At 38.9% G+C, this 22,933-nt stretch overlaps 18 non-coding genes across 18 annotated transcripts; all 18 read right to left on the bottom strand.

The window, feature by feature from the left end:
- Nucleotides 1-884: 884 nt before the first annotated feature.
- Nucleotides 885-1,003, bottom strand: LOC140031524 (5S ribosomal RNA). The gene has a single exon (XR_011835446.1). It is a non-coding gene; the product is annotated as a 5S ribosomal RNA (ribosomal RNA).
- A 1,135-nt stretch (nt 1,004-2,138) lies between these two features.
- Nucleotides 2,139-2,257, bottom strand: LOC140026074 (5S ribosomal RNA). The gene has a single exon (XR_011830022.1). It is a non-coding gene; the product is annotated as a 5S ribosomal RNA (ribosomal RNA).
- A 1,124-nt stretch (nt 2,258-3,381) lies between these two features.
- On the bottom strand, nt 3,382-3,500 carry LOC140031242 (5S ribosomal RNA). Its single transcript, XR_011835163.1, has one exon. It is a non-coding gene; the product is annotated as a 5S ribosomal RNA (ribosomal RNA).
- Nucleotides 3,501-4,624: 1,124 nt separating this feature from the next.
- Nucleotides 4,625-4,743, bottom strand: LOC140025738 (5S ribosomal RNA). Its single transcript, XR_011829683.1, has one exon. It is a non-coding gene; the product is annotated as a 5S ribosomal RNA (ribosomal RNA).
- A 1,125-nt stretch (nt 4,744-5,868) lies between these two features.
- LOC140025963 (5S ribosomal RNA) lies at nt 5,869-5,987 on the bottom strand. Its single transcript, XR_011829911.1, has one exon. It is a non-coding gene; the product is annotated as a 5S ribosomal RNA (ribosomal RNA).
- Nucleotides 5,988-7,111: 1,124 nt separating this feature from the next.
- On the bottom strand, nt 7,112-7,230 carry LOC140031286 (5S ribosomal RNA). The gene has a single exon (XR_011835207.1). It is a non-coding gene; the product is annotated as a 5S ribosomal RNA (ribosomal RNA).
- A 1,135-nt stretch (nt 7,231-8,365) lies between these two features.
- LOC140025853 (5S ribosomal RNA) lies at nt 8,366-8,484 on the bottom strand. The gene has a single exon (XR_011829799.1). It is a non-coding gene; the product is annotated as a 5S ribosomal RNA (ribosomal RNA).
- Nucleotides 8,485-9,608: 1,124 nt separating this feature from the next.
- Nucleotides 9,609-9,727, bottom strand: LOC140031523 (5S ribosomal RNA). Its single transcript, XR_011835445.1, has one exon. It is a non-coding gene; the product is annotated as a 5S ribosomal RNA (ribosomal RNA).
- A 1,135-nt stretch (nt 9,728-10,862) lies between these two features.
- On the bottom strand, nt 10,863-10,981 carry LOC140025744 (5S ribosomal RNA). Its single transcript, XR_011829689.1, has one exon. It is a non-coding gene; the product is annotated as a 5S ribosomal RNA (ribosomal RNA).
- Nucleotides 10,982-12,105: 1,124 nt separating this feature from the next.
- Nucleotides 12,106-12,224, bottom strand: LOC140031241 (5S ribosomal RNA). The gene has a single exon (XR_011835162.1). It is a non-coding gene; the product is annotated as a 5S ribosomal RNA (ribosomal RNA).
- Nucleotides 12,225-13,348: 1,124 nt separating this feature from the next.
- LOC140025727 (5S ribosomal RNA) lies at nt 13,349-13,467 on the bottom strand. Its single transcript, XR_011829672.1, has one exon. It is a non-coding gene; the product is annotated as a 5S ribosomal RNA (ribosomal RNA).
- Nucleotides 13,468-14,592: 1,125 nt separating this feature from the next.
- LOC140025630 (5S ribosomal RNA) lies at nt 14,593-14,711 on the bottom strand. The gene has a single exon (XR_011829574.1). It is a non-coding gene; the product is annotated as a 5S ribosomal RNA (ribosomal RNA).
- A 1,124-nt stretch (nt 14,712-15,835) lies between these two features.
- LOC140031285 (5S ribosomal RNA) lies at nt 15,836-15,954 on the bottom strand. Its single transcript, XR_011835206.1, has one exon. It is a non-coding gene; the product is annotated as a 5S ribosomal RNA (ribosomal RNA).
- A 1,135-nt stretch (nt 15,955-17,089) lies between these two features.
- LOC140025716 (5S ribosomal RNA) lies at nt 17,090-17,208 on the bottom strand. The gene has a single exon (XR_011829661.1). It is a non-coding gene; the product is annotated as a 5S ribosomal RNA (ribosomal RNA).
- Nucleotides 17,209-18,332: 1,124 nt separating this feature from the next.
- On the bottom strand, nt 18,333-18,451 carry LOC140031283 (5S ribosomal RNA). The gene has a single exon (XR_011835204.1). It is a non-coding gene; the product is annotated as a 5S ribosomal RNA (ribosomal RNA).
- Nucleotides 18,452-19,586: 1,135 nt separating this feature from the next.
- LOC140031282 (5S ribosomal RNA) lies at nt 19,587-19,705 on the bottom strand. The gene has a single exon (XR_011835203.1). It is a non-coding gene; the product is annotated as a 5S ribosomal RNA (ribosomal RNA).
- Nucleotides 19,706-20,829: 1,124 nt separating this feature from the next.
- On the bottom strand, nt 20,830-20,948 carry LOC140031239 (5S ribosomal RNA). Its single transcript, XR_011835160.1, has one exon. It is a non-coding gene; the product is annotated as a 5S ribosomal RNA (ribosomal RNA).
- A 1,124-nt stretch (nt 20,949-22,072) lies between these two features.
- LOC140031811 (5S ribosomal RNA) lies at nt 22,073-22,191 on the bottom strand. The gene has a single exon (XR_011835736.1). It is a non-coding gene; the product is annotated as a 5S ribosomal RNA (ribosomal RNA).
- Between the last annotated feature and the right edge of the window lie 742 nt (nt 22,192-22,933).

Raw genomic sequence — 22,933 nt, 5'->3', positions numbered from 1 at the left:
AAATCAGGTTGGCGGGTCGGGTTCGGGTCAACAGACCCGCCAGAAAATCTGTTGACCCGAACCCCGACCCGCCAACCCGTGACGGGTCAGGTATGCTGACCCGAACCCGAAAATTTCAGGTTTACGGGGCGGCGGGTCGACCCGAAATGACCCGAAACTTAATTTTAATTTATTAATTTATCACTGTAATTTCTGATAAAATCAATTTCTCACAAAACTAATTACATAATCAAGTAATAAAAATTTAAATAAATGATTCCAAATCAAATCTAAAATAAATTAAACACCGTAAAAGTGTTTTATCCCAAGCAAAATATAAAATAAATTAAAACAATACAAAAGTGAAAAATAATATAATATATTATTTGTCCAAGTATAATAATTTCAACTTCACACAAATTAAATAAATTCGTTTAGGATTAAGTAATTAATGCCTTTGAAAAAAAGAATAACTTAGTTTAGTTAGATAAAATTATTTTTATGTTTATTAAATTATTTTTAATTCGTAAACAGGTCATATCGGGTCATATCAGGTCACCACGGGTTGACCCGAAATCGACCGGTTTTCTTTTCGGGTTCATCGGGTCCAACCCGAATTCCCGAAACCTCAACCCAAACCCATTAATTTCGTGTTAGGTTCGTGTCGTGTTTTCAGGTCGTGTCGAAAATTGCCACCCCTAGTTGCGGTGATACATTTGCGCCGACAAATTTGAGCGACGATCCGGGCTTTGATCGAGCCGTACCGTTCCTGATTTGTCTCGCGCCTTCAGATCCTCCTTCACGCTTCGACAAGAAGCAAAATATTAAGCAATCGTTCCGACGGAGCTAAATTACTACAGGATAAAGAACGAATAGGAAATTTGAATTTCGAAACAAAAAAGAAAGGGGTGCAACACGAGGACTTCCCAGGGGGTCACCCATCCTAGTACTACTCTCGCCCAAGCACGCTTAACTTCGGAGTTCTGATGGGATCCGGTGCATTAATGCTGGTATGATCGTACCCGCCATGTTCCTTTCGCTTTATTCTTTTAAACTACCCCGTCCTGCGAAGCAGTGTGGCTTTTCTAGACCGAAATTCATTTTAAGCGTCAATTCAAGCATTTTCCTCTTATCCTTTTATTTATTTACTTTATATTTTTTTTTGTTATTGATTTGCACCCTGTTTTTTTCCCTCATCCCGCAACTCTAAATTATCATGAAATCAATCCTTCACGCTTGCAGTTAGGGGTGGCAATTCGGGTCCAAATCAGGTTGGCGGGTCGGGTTCGGGTCAACAGACCCGCCAGAAAATCTGTTGACCCGAACCCCGACCCGCCAACCCGTGACGGGTCAGGTATGCTGACCCGAACCCGAAAATTTCAGGTTTACGGGGCGGCGGGTCGACCCCAAATGACCCGAAACTTAATTTTAATTTATTAATTTATCACTGTAATTTCTAATAAAATCAATTTCTCACAAAACTAATTACATAATCAAGTAATAAAAATTTAAATAAATGATTCCAAATCAAATCTAAAATAAATTAAACACCGTAAAAGTGTTTTATCCCAAGCAAAATATAAAATAAATTAAAACAATACAAAAGTGAAAAATAATATAATATATTATTTGTCCAAGTATAATAATTTCAACTTCACACAAATTAAATAAATTCGTTTAGGATTAAGTAATTAATGCCTTTGAAAAAAAGAATAACTTAGTTTAGTTAGATAAAATTATTTTTATGTTTATTAAATTATTTTTAATTCGTAAACGGGTCATATCGGGTCATATCAGGTCACCACGGGTTGACCCGAAATCGACCGGTTTTCTTTTCGGGTTCATCGGGTCCAACCCGATTCTGACCCGAATTCCCGAAACCTCAACCCAAACCCATTAATTTCGTGTTAGGTTCGTGTCGTGTTTTCAGGTCGTGTCGAAAATTGCCACCCCTAGTTGCGGTGATACATTTGCGCCGACAAATTTGAGCGACGATCCGGGCTTTGATCGAGCCGTACCGTTCCTGATTTGTCTCGCGCCTTCAGATCCTCCTTCACGCTTCGACAAGAAGCAAAATATTAAGCAATCGTTCCGACGGAGCTAAATTACTACAGGATAAAGAACGAATAGGAAATTTGGATTTCGAAACAAAAAAGAGAGGGGTGCAACACGTGGACTTCCCAGGGGGTCACCCATCCTAGTACTACTCTCGCCCAAGCACGCTTAACTTCGGAGTTCTGATGGGATCCGGTGCATTAGTGCTGGTATGATCGCACCCGCCATGTTCCTTTCGCTTTATTCTTTTAAACTACCCCGTCCTGCGAAGCAGTGTGGCTTTTCTAGACCGAAATTCATTTTAAGCGTCAATTCAAGCATTTTCCTCTTATCCTTTTATTTATTTACTTTATATTTTTTTTTGTTATTGATTTGCACCCTGTTTTTTTCCCTCATCCCGCAACTCTAAATTATCATGAAATCAATCCTTCACGCTTGCAGTTAGGGGTGGCAATTCGGGTCCAAATCAGGTTGGCGGGTCGGGTTCGGGTCAACAGACCCGCCAGAAAATCTGTTGACCCGAACCCCGACCCGCCAACCCGTGACGGGTCAGGTATGCTGACCCGAACCCGAAAATTTCAGGTTTACGGGGCGGCGGGTCGACCCCAAATGACCCGAAACTTAATTTTAATTTATTAATTTATCACTGTAATTTCTGATAAAATCAATTTCTCACAAAACTAATTACATAATCAAGTAATAAAAATTTAAATAAATGATTCCAAATCAAATCTAAAATAAATTAAACACCGTAAAAGTGTTTTATCCCAAGCAAAATATAAAATAAATTAAAACAATACAAAAGTGAAAAATAATATAATATATTATTTGTCCAAGTATAATAATTTCAACTTCACACAAATTAAATAAATTCGTTTAGGATTAAGTAATTAATGCCTTTGAAAAAAAGAATAACTTAGTTTAGTTAGATAAAATTATTTTTATGTTTATTAAATTATTTTTAATTCGTAAACGGGTCATATCGGGTCATATCAGGTCACCACGGGTTGACCCGAAATCGACCGGTTTTCTTTTCGGGTTCATCGGGTCCAACCCGAATTCCCGAAACCTCAACCCAAACCCATTAATTTCGTGTTAGGTTCGTGTCGTGTTTTCAGGTCGTGTCGAAAATTGCCACCCCTAGTTGCGGTGATACATTTGCGCCGACAAATTTGAGCGACGATCCGGGCTTTGATCGAGCCGTACCGTTCCTGATTTGTCTCGCGCCTTCAGATCCTCCTTCACGCTTCGACAAGAAGCAAAATATTAAGCAATCGTTCCGACGGAGCTAAATTACTACAGGATAAAGAACGAATAGGAAATTTGGATTTCGAAACAAAAAAGAGAGGGGTGCAACACGAGGACTTCCCAGGGGGTCACCCATCCTAGTACTACTCTCGCCCAAGCACGCTTAACATCGGAGTTCTGATGGGATCCGGTGCATTAATGCTGGTATGATCGCACCCGCCATGTTCCTTTCGCTTTATTCTTTTAAACTACCCCGTCCTGCGAAGCAATGTGGCTTTTCTAGACCGAAATTCATTTTAAGCGTCAATTCAAGCATTTTCCTCTTATCCTTTTATTTATTTACTTTATATTTTTTTTTGTTATTGATTTGCACCCTGTTTTTTTCCCTCATCCCGCAACTCTAAATTATCATGAAATCAATCCTTCAAGCTTGAAGTTAGGGGTGGCAATTCGGGTCCAAATCAGGTTGGCGGGTCGGGTTCTGGTCAACAGACCCGCCAGAAAATCTGTTGACCCGAACCCCGACCCGCCTACCCGTGACGGGTCAGGTATGCTGACCCGAACCCGAAAATTTCAGGTTTACGGGGCGGCGGGTCGACCCGAAATGACCCGAAAATTAATTTTAATTTATTAATTTATCACTGTAATTTCTAATAAAATCAATTTCTCACAAAACTAATTACATAATCAAGTAATAAAAATTTAAATAAATGATTCCAAATCAAATCTAAAATAAATTAAACACCGTAAAAGTGTTTTATCCCAAGCAAAATATAAAATAAATTAAAACAATACAAAAGTGAAAAATAATATAATATATTATTTGTCCAAGTATAATAATTTCAACTTCACACAAATTAAATAAATTCGTTTAGGATTAAGTAATTAATGCCTTTGAAAAAAAGAATAACTTAGTTTAGTTAGATAAAATTATTTTTATGTTAATTAAATTATTTTTAATTCGTAAACAGGTCATATCGGGTCATATCAGGTCACCACGGGTTGACCCGAAATCAACCGGTTTTCTTTTCGGGTTCATCGGGTCCAACCCGAATTCCCGAAACCTCAACCCAAACCCATTAATTTCGTGTTAGGTTCGTGTCGTGTTTTCAGGTCGTGTCGAAAATTGCCACCCCTAGTTGCGGTGATACATTTGCGCCGACAAATTTGAGCGACGATCCGGGCTTTGATCGAGCCGTACCGTTCCTGATTTGTCTCGCGCCTTCAGATCCTCCTTCACGCTTCGACAAGAAGCAAAATATTAAGCAATCGTTCCGACGGAGCTAAATTACTACAGGATAAAGAACGAATAGGAAATTTGGATTTCGAAACAAAAAAGAGAGGGGTGCAACACGAGGACTTCCCAGGGGGTCACCCATCCTAGTACTACTCTCGCCCAAGCACGCTTAACTTCGGAGTTCTGATGGGATCCGGTGCATTAGTGCTGGTATGATCGCACCCGCCATGTTCCTTTCGCTTTATTCTTTTAAACTACCCCGTCCTGCGAAGCAGTGTGGCTTTTCTAGACCGAAATTCATTTTAAGCGTCAATTCAAGCATTTTCCTCTTATCCTTTTATTTATTTACTTTATATTTTTTTTTGTTATTGATTTGCACCCTGTTTTTTTCCCTCATCCCGCAACTCTAAATTATCATGAAATCAATCCTTCACGCTTGCAGTTAGGGGTGGCAATTCGGGTCCAAATCAGGTTGGCGGGTCGGGTTCGGGTCAACAGACCCGCCAGAAAATCTGTTGACCCGAACCCCGACCCGCCAACCCGTGACGGGTCAGGTATGCTGACCCGAACCCGAAAATTTCAGGTTTACGGGGCGGCGGGTCGACCCGAAATGACCCGAAAATTAATTTTAATTTATTAATTTATCACTGTAATTTCTAATAAAATCAATTTCTCACAAAACTAATTACATAATCAAGTAATAAAAATTTAAATAAATGATTCCAAATCAAATCTAAAATAAATTAAACACCGTAAAAGTGTTTTATCCCAAGCAAAATATAAAATAAATTAAAACAATACAAAAGTGAAAAATAATATAATATATTATTTGTCCAAGTATAATAATTTCAACTTCACACAAATTAAATAAATTCGTTTAGGATTAAGTAATTAATGCCTTTGAAAAAAAGAATAACTTAGTTTAGTTAGATAAAATTATTTTTATGTTTATTAAATTATTTTTAATTCGTAAACGAGTCATATCAGGTCACCACGGGTTGACCCGAAATCGACCGGTTTTCTTTTCGGGTTCATCGGGTCCAACCCGATTCTGACCCGAATTCCCGAAACCTCAACCCAAACCCATTAATTTCGTGTTAGGTTCGTGTCGTGTTTTCAGGTCGTGTCGAAAATTGCCACCCCTAGTTGCGGTGATACATTTGCGCCGACAAATTTGAGCGACGATCCGGGCTTTGATCGAGCCGTACCGTTCCTGATTTGTCTCGCGCCTTCAGATCCTCCTTCACGCTTCGACAAGAAGCAAAATAATAAGTAATCGTTCCGACGGAGCTAAATTACTACAGGATAAAGAACGAATAGGAAATTTGGATTTCGAAACAAAAAAGAGAGGGGTGCAACACGTGGACTTCCCAGGGGGTCACCCATCCTAGTACTACTCTCGCCCAAGCACGCTTAACTTCGGAGTTCTGATGGGATCCGGTGCATTAGTGCTGGTATGATCGCACCCGCCATGTTCCTTTCGCTTTATTCTTTTAAACTACCCCGTCCTGCGAAGCAGTGTGGCTTTTCTAGACCGAAATTCATTTTAAGCGTCAATTCAAGCATTTTCCTCTTATCCTTTTATTTATTTAATTTATATTTTTTTTTGTTATTGATTTGCACCCTGTTTTTTTCCCTCATCCCGCAACTCTAAATTATCATGAAATCAATCCTTCACGCTTGCAGTTAGGGGTGGCAATTCGGGTCCAAATCAGGTTGGCGGGTCGGGTTCGGGTCAACAGACCCGCCAGAAAATCTGTTGACCCGAACCCCGACCCGCCAACCCGTGACGGGTCAGGTATGCTGACCCGAACCCGAAAATTTCAGGTTTACGGGGCGGCGGGTCGACCCGAAATGACCCGAAACTTAATTTTAATTTATTAATTTATCACTGTAATTTCTGATAAAATCAATTTCTCACAAAACTAATTACATAATCAAGTAATAAAAATTTAAATAAATGATTCCAAATCAAATCTAAAATAAATTAAACACCGTAAAAGTGTTTTATCCCAAGCAAAATATAAAATAAATTAAAACAATACAAAAGTGAAAAATAATATAATATATTATTTGTCCAAGTATAATAATTTCAACTTCACACAAATTAAATAAATTCGTTTAGGATTAAGTAATTAATGCCTTTGAAAAAAAGAATAACTTAGTTTAGTTAGATAAAATTATTTTTATGTTTATTAAATTATTTTTAATTCGTAAACAGGTCATATCGGGTCATATCAGGTCACCACGGGTTGACCCGAAATCGACCGGTTTTCTTTTCGGGTTCATCGGGTCCAACCCGAATTCCCGAAACCTCAACCCAAACCCATTAATTTCGTGTTAGGTTCGTGTCGTGTTTTCAGGTCGTGTCGAAAATTGCCACCCCTAGTTGCGGTGATACATTTGCGCCGACAAATTTGAGCGACGATCCGGGCTTTGATCGAGCCGTACCGTTCCTGATTTGTCTCGCGCCTTCAGATCCTCCTTCACGCTTCGACAAGAAGCAAAATATTAAGCAATCGTTCCGACGGAGCTAAATTACTACAGGATAAAGAACGAATAGGAAATTTGGATTTCGAAACAAAAAAGAGAGGGGTGCAACACGAGGACTTCCCAAGGGGTCACCCATCCTAGTACTACTCTCGCCCAAGCACGCTTAATTTCGGAGTTCTGATGGGATCCGGTGCATTAGTGCTGGTATGATCGCACCCGCCATGTTCCTTTCGCTTTATTCTTTTAAACTACCCCGTCCTGCGAAGCAGTGTGGCTTTTCTAGACCGAAATTCATTTTAAGCGTCAATTCAAGCATTTTCCTCTTATCCTTTTATTTATTTACTTTATATTTTTTTTTGTTATTGATTTGCACCCTGTTTTTTTCCCTCATCCCGCAACTCTAAATTATCATGAAATCAATCCTTCACGCTTGCAGTTAGGGGTGGCAATTCGGGTCCAAATCAGGTTGGCGGGTCGGGTTCGGGTCAACAGACCCGCCAGAAAATCTGTTGACCCGAACCCCGACCCGCCAACCCGTAACGGGTCAGGTATGCTGACCCGAACCCGAAAATTTCAGGTTTACGGGGCGGCGGGTCGACCCGAAATGACCCGAAACTTAATTTTAATTTATTAATTTATCACTGTAATTTCTGATAAAATCAATTTCTCACAAAACTAATTACATAATCAAGTAATAAAAATTTAAATAAATGATTCCAAATCAAATCTAAAATAAATTAAACACCGTAAAAGTGTTTTATCCCAAGCAAAATATAAAATAAATTAAAACAATACAAAAGTGAAAAATAATATAATATATTATTTGTCCAAGTATAATAATTTCAACTTCACACAAATTAAATAAATTCGTTTAGGATTAAGTAATTAATGCCTTTGAAAAAAAGAATAACTTAGTTTAGTTAGATAAAATTATTTTTATGTTTATTAAATTATTTTTAATTCGTAAACGGGTCATATCGGGTCATATCAGGTCACCACGGGTTGACCCGAAATCGACCGGTTTTCTTTTCGGGTTCATCGGGTCCAACCCGATTCTGACCCGAATTCCCGAAACCTCAACCCAAACCCATTAATTTCGTGTTAGGTTCGTGTCGTGTTTTCAGGTCGTGTCGAAAATTGCCACCCCTAGTTGCGGTGATACATTTGCGCCGACAAATTTGAGCGACGATCCGGGCTTTGATCGAGCCGTACCGTTCCTGATTTGTCTCGCGCCTTCAGATCCTCCTTCACGCTTCGACAAGAAGCAAAATATTAAGCAATCGTTCCGACGGAGCTAAATTACTACAGGATAAAGAACGAATAGGAAATTTGGATTTCGAAACAAAAAAGAGAGGGGTGCAACACGTGGACTTCCCAGGGGGTCACCCATCCTAGTACTACTCTCGCCCAAGCACGCTTAACTTCGGAGTTCTGATGGGATCCGGTGCATTAGTGCTGGTATGATCGCACCCGCCATGTTCCTTTCGCTTTATTCTTTTAAACTACCCCGTCCTGCGAAGCAGTGTGGCTTTTCTAGACCGAAATTCATTTTAAGCGTCAATTCAAGCATTTTCCTCTTATCCTTTTATTTATTTAATTTATATTTTTTTTTGTTATTGATTTGCACCCTGTTTTTTTCCCTCATCCCGCAACTCTAAATTATCATGAAATCAATCCTTCACGCTTGCAGTTAGGGGTGGCAATTCGGGTCCAAATCAGGTTGGCGGGTCGGGTTCGGGTCAACAGACCCGCCAGAAAATCTGTTGACCCGAACCCCGACCCGCCAACCCGTGACGGGTCAGGTATGCTGACCCGAACCCGAAAATTTCAGGTTTACGGGGCGGCGGGTCGACCCGAAATGACCCGAAACTTAATTTTAATTTATTAATTTATCACTGTAATTTCTGATAAAATCAATTTCTCACAAAACTAATTACATAATCAAGTAATAAAAATTTAAATAAATGATTCCAAATCAAATCTAAAATAAATTAAACACCGTAAAAGTGTTTTATCCCAAGCAAAATATAAAATAAATTAAAACAATACAAAAGTGAAAAATAATATAATATATTATTTGTCCAAGTATAATAATTTCAACTTCACACAAATTAAATAAATTCGTTTAGGATTAAGTAATTAATGCCTTTGAAAAAAAGAATAACTTAGTTTAGTTAGATAAAATTATTTTTATGTTTATTAAATTATTTTTAATTCGTAAACAGGTCATATCGGGTCATATCAGGTCACCACGGGTTGACCCGAAATCGACCGGTTTTCTTTTCGGGTTCATCGGGTCCAACCCGAATTCCCGAAACCTCAACCCAAACCCATTAATTTCGTGTTAGGTTCGTGTCGTGTTTTCAGGTCGTGTCGAAAATTGCCACCCCTAGTTGCGGTGATACATTTGCGCCGACAAATTTGAGCGACGATCCGGGCTTTGATCGAGCCGTACCGTTCCTGATTTGTCTCGCGCCTTCAGATCCTCCTTCACGCTTCGACAAGAAGCAAAATATTAAGCAATCGTTCCGACGGAGCTAAATTACTACAGGATAAAGAACGAATAGGAAATTTGAATTTCGAAACAAAAAAGAAAGGGGTGCAACACGAGGACTTCCCAGGGGGTCACCCATCCTAGTACTACTCTCGCCCAAGCACGCTTAACTTCGGAGTTCTGATGGGATCCGGTGCATTAATGCTGGTATGATCGTACCCGCCATGTTCCTTTCGCTTTATTCTTTTAAACTACCCCGTCCTGCGAAGCAGTGTGGCTTTTCTAGACCGAAATTCATTTTAAGCGTCAATTCAAGCATTTTCCTCTTATCCTTTTATTTATTTACTTTATATTTTTTTTTGTTATTGATTTGCACCCTGTTTTTTTCCCTCATCCCGCAACTCTAAATTATCATGAAATCAATCCTTCACGCTTGCAGTTAGGGGTGGCAATTCGGGTCCAAATCAGGTTGGCGGGTCGGGTTCGGGTCAACAGACCCGCCAGAAAATCTGTTGACCCGAACCCCGACCCGCCAACCCGTGACGGGTCAGGTATGCTGACCCGAACCCGAAAATTTCAGGTTTACGGGGCGGCGGGTCGACCCCAAATGACCCGAAACTTAATTTTAATTTATTAATTTATCACTGTAATTTCTAATAAAATCAATTTCTCACAAAACTAATTACATAATCAAGTAATAAAAATTTAAATAAATGATTCCAAATCAAATCTAAAATAAATTAAACACCGTAAAAGTGTTTTATCCCAAGCAAAATATAAAATAAATTAAAACAATACAAAAGTGAAAAATAATATAATATATTATTTGTCCAAGTATAATAATTTCAACTTCACACAAATTAAATAAATTCGTTTAGGATTAAGTAATTAATGCCTTTGAAAAAAAGAATAACTTAGTTTAGTTAGATAAAATTATTTTTATGTTTATTAAATTATTTTTAATTCGTAAACGGGTCATATCGGGTCATATCAGGTCACCACGGGTTGACCCGAAATCGACCGGTTTTCTTTTCGGGTTCATCGGGTCCAACCCGATTCTGACCCGAATTCCCGAAACCTCAACCCAAACCCATTAATTTCGTGTTAGGTTCGTGTCGTGTTTTCAGGTCGTGTCGAAAATTGCCACCCCTAGTTGCGGTGATACATTTGCGCCGACAAATTTGAGCGACGATCCGGGCTTTGATCGAGCCGTACCGTTCCTGATTTGTCTCGCGCCTTCAGATCCTCCTTCACGCTTCGACAAGAAGCAAAATATTAAGCAATCGTTCCGACGGAGCTAAATTACTACAGGATAAAGAACGAATAGGAAATTTGGATTTCGAAACAAAAAAGAGAGGGGTGCAACACGTGGACTTCCCAGGGGGTCACCCATCCTAGTACTACTCTCGCCCAAGCACGCTTAACTTCGGAGTTCTGATGGGATCCGGTGCATTAGTGCTGGTATGATCGCACCCGCCATGTTCCTTTCGCTTTATTCTTTTAAACTACCCCGTCCTGCGAAGCAGTGTGGCTTTTCTAGACCGAAATTCATTTTAAGCGTCAATTCAAGCATTTTCCTCTTATCCTTTTATTTATTTACTTTATATTTTTTTTTGTTATTGATTTGCACCCTGTTTTTTTCCCTCATCCCGCAACTCTAAATTATCATGAAATCAATCCTTCACGCTTGCAGTTAGGGGTGGCAATTCGGGTCCAAATCAGGTTGGCGGGTCGGGTTCGGGTCAACAGACCCGCCAGAAAATCTGTTGACCCGAACCCCGACCCGCCAACCCGTGACGGGTCAGGTATGCTGACCCGAACCCGAAAATTTCAGGTTTACGGGGCGGCGGGTCGACCCCAAATGACCCGAAACTTAATTTTAATTTATTAATTTATCACTGTAATTTCTGATAAAATCAATTTCTCACAAAACTAATTACATAATCAAGTAATAAAAATTTAAATAAATGATTCCAAATCAAATCTAAAATAAATTAAACACCGTAAAAGTGTTTTATCCCAAGCAAAATATAAAATAAATTAAAACAATACAAAAGTGAAAAATAATATAATATATTATTTGTCCAAGTATAATAATTTCAACTTCACACAAATTAAATAAATTCGTTTAGGATTAAGTAATTAATGCCTTTGAAAAAAAGAATAACTTAGTTTAGTTAGATAAAATTATTTTTATGTTTATTAAATTATTTTTAATTCGTAAACGGGTCATATCGGGTCATATCAGGTCACCACGGGTTGACCCGAAATCGACCGGTTTTCTTTTCGGGTTCATCGGGTCCAACCCGAATTCCCGAAACCTCAACCCAAACCCATTAATTTCGTGTTAGGTTCGTGTCGTGTTTTCAGGTCGTGTCGAAAATTGCCACCCCTAGTTGCGGTGATACATTTGCGCCGACAAATTTGAGCGACGATCCGGGCTTTGATCGAGCCGTACCGTTCCTGATTTGTCTCGCGCCTTCAGATCCTCCTTCACGCTTCGACAAGAAGCAAAATATTAAGCAATCGTTCCGACGGAGCTAAATTACTACAGGATAAAGAACGAATAGGAAATTTGGATTTCGAAACAAAAAAGAGAGGGGTGCAACACGAGGACTTCCCAGGGGGTCACCCATCCTAGTACTACTCTCGCCCAAGCACGCTTAACATCGGAGTTCTGATGGGATCCGGTGCATTAATGCTGGTATGATCGCACCCGCCATGTTCCTTTCGCTTTATTCTTTTAAACTACCCCGTCCTGCGAAGCAATGTGGCTTTTCTAGACCGAAATTCATTTTAAGCGTCAATTCAAGCATTTTCCTCTTATCCTTTTATTTATTTACTTTATATTTTTTTTTGTTATTGATTTGCACCCTGTTTTTTTCCCTCATCCCGCAACTCTAAATTATCATGAAATCAATCCTTCAAGCTTGAAGTTAGGGGTGGCAATTCGGGTCCAAATCAGGTTGGCGGGTCGGGTTCTGGTCAACAGACCCGCCAGAAAATCTGTTGACCCGAACCCCGACCCGCCTACCCGTGACGGGTCAGGTATGCTGACCCGAACCCGAAAATTTCAGGTTTACGGGGCGGCGGGTCGACCCGAAATGACCCGAAAATTAATTTTAATTTATTAATTTATCACTGTAATTTCTAATAAAATCAATTTCTCACAAAACTAATTACATAATCAAGTAATAAAAATTTAAATAAATGATTCCAAATCAAATCTAAAATAAATTAAACACCGTAAAAGTGTTTTATCCCAAGCAAAATATAAAATAAATTAAAACAATACAAAAGTGAAAAATAATATAATATATTATTTGTCCAAGTATAATAATTTCAACTTCACACAAATTAAATAAATTCGTTTAGGATTAAGTAATTAATGCCTTTGAAAAAAAGAATAACTTAGTTTAGTTAGATAAAATTATTTTTATGTTAATTAAATTATTTTTAATTCGTAAACAGGTCATATCGGGTCATATCAGGTCACCACGGGTTGACCCGAAATCGACCGGTTTTCTTTTCGGGTTCATCGGGTCCAACCCGAATTCCCGAAACCTCAACCCAAACCCATTAATTTCGTGTTAGGTTCGTGTCGTGTTTTCAGGTCGTGTCGAAAATTGCCACCCCTAGTTGCGGTGATACATTTGCGCCGACAAATTTGAGCGACGATCCGGGCTTTGATCGAGCCGTACCGTTCCTGATTTGTCTCGCGCCTTCAGATCCTCCTTCACGCTTCGACAAGAAGCAAAATATTAAGCAATCGTTCCGACGGAGCTAAATTACTACAGGATAAAGAACGAATAGGAAATTTGGATTTCGAAACAAAAAAGAGAGGGGTGCAACACGAGGACTTCCCAGGGGGTCACCCATCCTAGTACTACTCTCGCCCAAGCACGCTTAACTTCGGAGTTCTGATGGGATCCGGTGCATTAGTGCTGGTATGATCGCACCCGCCATGTTCCTTTCGCTTTATTCTTTTAAACTACCCCGTCCTGCGAAGCAGTGTGGCTTTTCTAGACCGAAATTCATTTTAAGCGTCAATTCAAGCATTTTCCTCTTATCCTTTTATTTATTTACTTTATATTTTTTTTTGTTATTGATTTGCACCCTGTTTTTTTCCCTCATCCCGCAACTCTAAATTATCATGAAATCAATCCTTCACGCTTGCAGTTAGGGGTGGCAATTCGGGTCCAAATCAGGTTGGCGGGTCGGGTTCGGGTCAACAGACCCGCCAGAAAATCTGTTGACCCGAACCCCGACCCGCCAACCCGTGACGGGTCAGGTATGCTGACCCGAACCCGAAAATTTCAGGTTTACGGGGCGGCGGGTCGACCCGAAATGACCCGAAAATTAATTTTAATTTATTAATTTATCACTGTAATTTCTAATAAAATCAATTTCTCACAAAACTAATTACATAATCAAGTAATAAAAATTTAAATAAATGATTCCAAATCAAATCTAAAATAAATTAAACACCGTAAAAGTGTTTTATCCCAAGCAAAATATAAAATAAATTAAAACAATACAAAAGTGAAAAATAATATAATATATTATTTGTCCAAGTATAATAATTTCAACTTCACACAAATTAAATAAATTCGTTTAGGATTAAGTAATTAATGCCTTTGAAAAAAAGAATAACTTAGTTTAGTTAGATAAAATTATTTTTATGTTTATTAAATTATTTTTAATTCGTAAACGAGTCATATCAGGTCACCACGGGTTGACCCGAAATCGACCGGTTTTCTTTTCGGGTTCATCGGGTCCAACCCGATTCTGACCCGAATTCCCGAAACCTCAACCCAAACCCATTAATTTCGTGTTAGGTTCGTGTCGTGTTTTCAGGTCGTGTCGAAAATTGCCACCCCTAGTTGCGGTGATACATTTGCGCCGACAAATTTGAGCGACGATCCGGGCTTTGATCGAGCCGTACCGTTCCTGATTTGTCTCGCGCCTTCAGATCCTCCTTCACGCTTCGACAAGAAGCAAAATAATAAGTAATCGTTCCGACGGAGCTAAATTACTACAGGATAAAGAACGAATAGGAAATTTGGATTTCGAAACAAAAAAGAGAGGGGTGCAACACGTGGACTTCCCAGGGGGTCACCCATCCTAGTACTACTCTCGCCCAAGCACGCTTAACTTCGGAGTTCTGATGGGATCCGGTGCATTAGTGCTGGTATGATCGCACCCGCCATGTTCCTTTCGCTTTATTCTTTTAAACTACCCCGTCCTGCGAAGCAGTGTGGCTTTTCTAGACCGAAATTCATTTTAAGCGTCAATTCAAGCATTTTCCTCTTATCCTTTTATTTATTTAATTTATATTTTTTTTTGTTATTGATTTGCACCCTGTTTTTTTCCCTCATCCCGCAACTCTAAATTATCATGAAATCAATCCTTCACGCTTGCAGTTAGGGGTGGCAATTCGGGTCCAAATCAGGTTGGCGGGTCGGGTTCGGGTCAACAGACCCGCCAGAAAATCTGTTGACCCGAACCCCGACCCGCCAACCCGTGACGGGTCAGGTATGCTGACCCGAACCCGAAAATTTCAGGTTTACGGGGCGGCGGGTCGACCCGAAATGACCCGAAACTTAATTTTAATTTATTAATTTATCACTGTAATTTCTGATAAAATCAATTTCTCACAAAACTAATTACATAATCAAGTAATAAAAATTTAAATAAATGATTCCAAATCAAATCTAAAATAAATTAAACACCGTAAAAGTGTTTTATCCCAAGCAAAATATAAAATAAATTAAAACAATACAAAAGTGAAAAATAATATAATATATTATTTGTCCAAGTATAATAATTTCAACTTCACACAAATTAAATAAATTCGTTTAGGATTAAGTAATTAATGCCTTTGAAAAAAAGAATAACTTAGTTTAGTTAGATAAAATTATTTTTATGTTTATTAAATTATTTTTAATTCGTAAACAGGTCATATCGGGTCATATCAGGTCACCACGGGTTGACCCGAAATCGACCGGTTTTCTTTTCGGGTTCATCGGGTCCAACCCGAATTCCCGAAACCTCAACCCAAACCCATTAATTTCGTGTTAGGTTCGTGTCGTGTTTTCAGGTCGTGTCGAAAATTGCCACCCCTAGTTGCGGTGATACATTTGCGCCGACAAATTTGAGCGACGATCCGGGCTTTGATCGAGCCGTACCGTTCCTGATTTGTCTCGCGCCTTCAGATCCTCCTTCACGCTTCGACAAGAAGCAAAATATTAAGCAATCGTTCCGACGGAGCTAAATTACTACAGGATAAAGAACGAATAGGAAATTTGGATTTCGAAACAAAAAAGAGAGGGGTGCAACACGAGGACTTCCCAAGGGGTCACCCATCCTAGTACTACTCTCGCCCAAGCACGCTTAATTTCGGAGTTCTGATGGGATCCGGTGCATTAGTGCTGGTATGATCGCACCCGCCATGTTCCTTTCGCTTTATTCTTTTAAACTACCCCGTCCTGCGAAGCAGTGTGGCTTTTCTAGACCGAAATTCATTTTAAGCGTCAATTCAAGCATTTTCCTCTTATCCTTTTATTTATTTACTTTATATTTTTTTTTGTTATTGATTTGCACCCTGTTTTTTTCCCTCATCCCGCAACTCTAAATTATCATGAAATCAATCCTTCACGCTTGCAGTTAGGGGTGGCAATTCGGGTCCAAATCATGTTGGCGGGTCGGGTTCGGGTCAACAGACCCGCCAGAAAATCTGTTGACCCGAACCCCGACCCGCCAACCCGTAACGGGTCAGGTATGCTGACCCGAACCCGAAAATTTCAGGTTTACGGGGCGGCGGGTCGACCCGAAATGACCCGAAACTTAATTTTAATTTATTAATTTATCACTGTAATTTCTGATAAAATCAATTTCTCACAAAACTAATTACATAATCAAGTAATAAAAATTTAAATAAATGATTCCAAATCAAATCTAAAATAAATTAAACACCGTAAAAGTGTTTTATCCCAAGCAAAATATAAAATAAATTAAAACAATACAAAAGTGAAAAATAATATAATATATTATTTGTCCAAGTATAATAATTTCAACTTCACACAAATTAAATAAATTCGTTTAGGATTAAGTAATTAATGCCTTTGAAAAAAAGAATAACTTAGTTTAGTTAGATAAAATTATTTTTATATTTATTAAATTATTTTTAATTCGTAAACGGGTCATATCGGGTCATATCAGGTCACCACGGGTTGACCCGAAATCGACCGGTTTTCTTTTCGGGTTCATCGGGTCCAACCCGATTCTGACCCGAATTCCCGAAACCTCAACCCAAACCCATTAATTTCGTGTTAGGTTCGTGTCGTGTTTTCAGGTCGTGTCGAAAATTGCCACCCCTAGTTGCGGTGATACATTTGCGCCGACAAATTTGAGCGACGATCCGGGGTTTGATCGAGCCGTACCGTTCCTGATTTGTCTCGCGCCTTCAGATCCTCCTTCACGCTTCGACAAGAAGCAAAATATTAAGCAATCGTTCCGACGGAGCTAAATTACTACAGGATAAAGAACGAATAGGAAATTTGGATTTCGAAACAAAAAAGAGAGGGGTGCAACACGAGGACTTCCCAGGGGGTCACCCATCCTAGTACTACTCTCGCCCAAGCACGCTTAACTTCGGAGTTCTGATGGGATCCGGTGCATTAGTGCTGGTATGATCGCACCCGCCATGTTCCTTTCGCTTTATTCTTTTAAACTACCCCGTCCTGCGAAGCAGTGTGGCTTTTCTAGACCGAAATTCATTTTAAGCGTCAATTCAAGCATTTTCCTCTTATCCTTTTATTTATTTAATTTATATTTTTTTTTGTTATTGATTTGCACCCTGTTTTTTTCCCTCATCCCGCAACTCTAAATTATCATGAAATCAATCCTTCACGCTTGCAGTTAGGGGTGGCAATTCGGGTCCAAATCAGGTTGGCGGGTCGGGTTCGGGTCAACAGACCCGCCAGAAAATCTGTTGACCCGAACCCCGACCCGCCAACCCGTGACGGGTCAGGTATGCTGACCCGAAATCGAAAATTTCAGGTTTACGGGGCGGCGGGTCGACCCGAAATGACCCGAAACTTAATTTTAATTTATTAATTTATCACTGTAATTTCTAATAAAATCAATTTCTCACAAAACTAATTACATAATCAAGTAATAAAAATTTAAATAAATGATTCCAAATCAAATCTAAAATAAATTAAACACCGTAAAAGTGTTTTATCCCAAGCAAAATATAAAATAAATTAAAACAATACAAAAGTGAAAAATAATATAATATATTATTTGTCCAAGTATAATAATTTCAACTTCACACAAATTAAATAAATTCGTTTAGGATTAAGTAATTAATGCCTTTGAAAAAAAGAATAACTTAGTTTAGTTAGATAAAATTATTTTTATGTTTATTAAATTATTTTTAATTCGTAAACAGGTCATATCGGGTCATATCAGGTCACCACGGGTTGACCCGAAATCGACCGGTTTTCTTTTCGGGTTCATCGGGTCCAACCCGAATTCCCGAAACCTCAACCCAAACCCATTAATTTCGTGTTAGGTTCGTGTCGTGTTTTCAGGTCGTGTCGAAAATTGCCACCCCTAGTTGCGGTGATACATTTGCGCCGACAAATTTGAGCGACGATCCGGGCTTTGATCGAGCCGTACCGTTCCTGATTTGTCTCGCGCCTTCAGATCCTCCTTCACGCTTCGACAAGAAGCAAAATATTAAGCAATCGTTCCGACGGAGCTAAATTACTACAGGATAAAGAACGAATAGGAAATTTGGATTTCGAAACAAAAAAGAGAGGGGTGCAACACGAGGACTTCCCAAGGGGTCACCCATCCTAGTACTACTCTCGCCCAAGCACGCTTAATTTCGGAGTTCTGATGGGATCCGGTGCATTAGTGCTGGTATGATCGCACCCGCCATGTTCCTTTCGCTTTATTCTTTTAAACTACCCCGTCCTGCGAAGCAGTGTGGCTTTTCTAGACCGAAATTCATTTTAAGCGTCAATTCAAGCATTTTCCTCTTATCCTTTTATTTATTTACTTTATATTTTTTTTTGTTATTGATTTGCACCCTGTTTTTTTCCCTCATCCCGCAACTCTAAATTATCATGAAATCAATCCTTCACGCTTGCAGTTAGGGGTGGCAATTCGGGTCCAAATCATGTTGGCGGGTCGGGTTCGGGTCAACAGACCCGCCAGAAAATCTGTTGACCCGAACCCCGACCCGCCAACCCGTAACGGGTCAGGTATGCTGACCCGAACCCGAAAATTTCAGGTTTACGGGGCGGCGGGTCGACCCGAAATGACCCGAAACTTAATTTTAATTTATTAATTTATCACTGTAATTTCTGATAAAATCAATTTCTCACAAAACTAATTACATAATCAAGTAATAAAAATTTAAATAAATGATTCCAAATCAAATCTAAAATAAATTAAACACCGTAAAAGTGTTTTATCCCAAGCAAAATATAAAATAAATTAAAACAATACAAAAGTGAAAAATAATATAATATATTATTTGTCCAAGTATAATAATTTCAACTTCACACAAATTAAATAAATTCGTTTAGGATTAAGTAATTAATGCCTTTGAAAAAAAGAATAACTTAGTTTAGTTAGATAAAATTATTTTTATGTTTATTAAATTATTTTTAATTCGTAAACGGGTCATATCGGGTCATATCAGGTCACCACGGTTTGACCCGAAATCGACCGGTTTTCTTTTCGGGTTCATCGGGTCCAACCCGATTCTGACCCGAATTCCCGAAACCTCAACCCAAACCCATTAATTTCGTGTTAGGTTCGTGTCGTGTTTTCAGGTCGTGTCGAAAATTGCCACCCCTAGTTGCGGTGATACATTTGCGCCGACAAATTTGAGCGACGATCCGGGCTTTGATCGAGCCGTACCGTTCCTGATTTGTCTCGCGCCTTCAGATCCTCCTTCACGCTTCGACAAGAAGCAAAATATTAAGCAATCGTTCCGACGGAGCTAAATTACTACAGGATAAAGAACGAATAGGAAATTTGGATTTCGAAACAAAAAAGAGAGGGGTGCAACACGAGGACTTCCCAAGGGGTCACCCATCCTAGTACTACTCTCGCCCAAGCACGCTTAATTTCGGAGTTCTGATGGGATCCGGTGCATTAGTGCTGGTATGATCGCACCCGCCATGTTCCTTTCGCTTTATTCTTTTAAACTACCCCGTCCTGCGAAGCAGTGTGGCTTTTCTAGACCGAAATTCATTTTAAGCGTCAATTCAAGCATTTTCCTCTTATCCTTTTATTTATTTACTTTATATTTTTTTTTGTTATTGATTTGCACCCTGTTTTTTTCCCTCATCCCGCAACTCTAAATTATCATGAAATCAATCCTTCACGCTTGCAGTTAGGGGTGGCAATTCGGGTCCAAATCAGGTTGGCGGGTCGGGTTCGGGTCAACAGACCCGCCAGAAAATCTGTTGACCCGAACCCCGACCCGCCAACCCGTGACGGGTCAGGTATGCTGACCCGAACCCGAAAATTTCAGGTTTACGGGGCGGCGGGTCGACCCCAAATGACCCGAAACTTAATTTTAATTTATTAATTTATCACTGTAATTTCTGATAAAATCAATTTCTCACAAAACTAATTACATAATCAAGTAATAAAAATTTAAATAAATGATTCCAAATCAAATCTAAAATAAATTAAACACCGTAAAAGTGTTTTATCCCAAGCAAAATATAAAATAAATTAAAACAATACAAAAGTGAAAAATAATATAATATATTATTTGTCCAAGTATAATAATTTCAACTTCACACAAATTAAATAAATTCGTTTAGGATTAAGTAATTAATGCCTTTGAAAAAAAGAATAACTTAGTTTAGTTAGATAAAATTATTTTTATGTTTATTAAATTATTTTTAATTCGTAAACGGGTCATATCGGGTCATATCAGGTCACCACGGGTTGACCCGAAATCGACCGGTTTTCTTTTCGGGTTCATCGGGTCCAACCCGAATTCCCGAAACCTCAACCCAAACCCATTAATTTCGTGTTAGGTTCGTGTCGTGTTTTCAGGTCGTGTCGAAAATTGCCACCCCTAGTTGCGGTGATACATTTGCGCCGACAAATTTGAGCGACGATCCGGGCTTTGATCGAGCCGTACCGTTCCTGATTTGTCTCGCGCCTTCAGATCCTCCTTCACGCTTCGACAAGAAGCAAAATATTAAGCAATCGTTCCGACGGAGCTAAATTACTACAGGATAAAGAACGAATAGGAAATTTGGATTTCGAAACAAAAAAGAGAGGGGTGCAACACGAGGACTTCCCAGGGGGTCACCCATCCTAGTACTACTCTCGCCCAAGCACGCTTAACATCGGAGTTCTGATGGGATCCGGTGCATTAATGCTGGTATGATCGCACCCGCCATGTTCCTTTCGCTTTATTCTTTTAAACTACCCCGTCCTGCGAAGCAATGTGGCTTTTCTAGACCGAAATTCATTTTAAGCGTCAATTCAAGCATTTTCCTCTTATCCTTTTATTTATTTACTTTATATTTTTTTTTGTTATTGATTTGCACCCTGTTTTTTTCCCTCATCCCGCAACTCTAAATTATCATGAAATCAATCCTTCAAGCTTGAAGTTAGGGGTGGCAATTCGGGTCCAAATCAGGTTGGCGGGTCGGGTTCTGGTCAACAGACCCGCCAGAAAATCTGTTGACCCGAACCCCGACCCGCCTACCCGTGACGGGTCAGGTATGCTGACCCGAACCCGAAAATTTCAGGTTTACGGGGCGGCGGGTCGACCCGAAATGACCCGAAAATTAATTTTAATTTATTAATTTATCACTGTAATTTCTAATAAAATCAATTTCTCACAAAACTAATTACATAATCAAGTAATAAAAATTTAAATAAATGATTCCAAATCAAATCTAAAATAAATTAAACACCGTAAAAGTGTTTTATCCCAAGCAAAATATAAAATAAATTAAAACAATACAAAAGTGAAAAATAATATAATATATTATTTGTCCAAGTATAATAATTTCAACTTCACACAAATTAAATAAATTCGTTTAGGATTAAGTAATTAATGCCTTTGAAAAAAAGAATAACTTAGTTTAGTTAGATAAAATTATTTTTATGTTAATTAAATTATTTTTAATTCGTAAACAGGTCATATCGGGTCATATCAGGTCACCACGGGTTGACCCGAAATCGACCGGTTTTCTTTTCGGGTTCATCGGGTCCAACCCGAATTCCCGAAACCTCAACCCAAACCCATTAATTTCGTGTTAGGTTCGTGTCGTGTTTTCAGGTCGTGTCGAAAATTGCCACCCCTAGTTGCGGTGATACATTTGCGCCGACAAATTTGAGCGACGATCCGGGCTTTGATCGAGCCGTACCGTTCCTGATTTGTCTCGCGCCTTCAGATCCTCCTTCACGCTTCGACAAGAAGCAAAATATTAAGCAATCGTTCCGACGGAGCTAAATTACTACAGGATAAAGAACGAATAGGAAATTTGGATTTCGAAACAAAAAAAAAAGGGGTGCAACACGAGGACTTCCCAGGGGGTCACCCATCCTAGTACTACTCTCGCCCAAGCACGCTTAATTTCGGAGTTCTGATGGGATCCGGTGCATTAGTGCTGGTATGATCGTACCCGCCATGTTCCTTTCGCTTTATTCTTTTAAACTACCCCGTCCTGCGAAGCAGTGTGGCTTTTCTAGACCGAAATTCATTTTAAGCGTCAATTCAAGCATTTTCCTCTTATCCTTTTATTTATTTACTTTATATTTTTTTTTGTTATTGATTTGCACCCTGTTTTTTTCCCTCATCCCGCAACTCTAAATTATCATGAAATCAATCCTTCACGCTTGCAGTTAGGGGTGGCAATTCGGGTCCAAATCAGGTTGGCGGGTCGGGTTCGGGTCAACAGACCCGCCAGAAAATCTGTTGACCCGAACCCCGACCCGCCAACCCGTGACGGGTCAGGTATGCTGACCCGAACCCGAAAATTTCAGGTTTACGGGGCGGCGGGTCGACCCCAAATGACCCGAAACTTAATTTTAATTTATTAATTTATCACTGTAATTTCTAATAAAATCAATTTCTCACAAAACTAATTACATAATCAAGTAATAAAAATTTAAATAAATGATTCCAAATCAAATCTAAAATAAATTAAACACCGTAAAAGTGTTTTATCCCAAGCAAAATATAAAATAAATTAAAACAATACAAAAGTGAAAAATAATATAATATATTATTTGTCCAAGTATAATAATTTCAACTTCACACAAATTAAATAAATTCGTTTAGAATTAAGTAATTAATGCCTTTGAAAAAAAGAATAACTTAGTTTAGTTAGATAAAATTATTTTTATGTTTATTAAATTATTTTTAA

Source organism: Coffea arabica, chromosome 11e, assembly GCF_036785885.1.
Source record: "Coffea arabica cultivar ET-39 chromosome 11e, Coffea Arabica ET-39 HiFi, whole genome shotgun sequence".
Classification (NCBI taxonomy): domain Eukaryota; kingdom Viridiplantae; phylum Streptophyta; class Magnoliopsida; order Gentianales; family Rubiaceae; genus Coffea; species Coffea arabica.
The sequence above is the reverse complement of the archived record's forward strand: the minus strand, read 5'-3'. Positions and strand labels throughout refer to the sequence as shown.